Source organism: Lithobates pipiens, unplaced genomic scaffold (genome assembly GCF_037356315.1).
Source record: "Lithobates pipiens isolate NorthernLeopardFrog02 unplaced genomic scaffold, aLitPip1_a1.2 Scaffold_16, whole genome shotgun sequence".
Classification (NCBI taxonomy): Eukaryota; Metazoa; Chordata; class Amphibia; order Anura; family Ranidae; genus Lithobates; species Lithobates pipiens.
In genome coordinates this window covers 591,679,154-591,679,395 of record NW_027507748.1, presented here as the reverse complement: position 1 = coordinate 591,679,395, position 242 = coordinate 591,679,154, and positions in this window count along the sequence as shown.

Genomic DNA, 242 nt, shown 5'->3' with positions numbered 1-242 from the left:
CTCCAGAGCAATGTTCAATGCACTGACACTTGCTAGGCTCTTTTTATACCAAACTGGGTGTAGTTAATAATTTTGACATTGTTATGTGACTGCCTATGATTTTAGTTTGATGATAATAGTTCATCCGTTTGTCACAGCAAATAAAACAGTAACCCACCTATATTTTCAAAGCTGTGACGCTTTTATTATATTATTAGCCACTAGTAAAACAATGGTATATCAGTATAAGCAATATGAGCTGT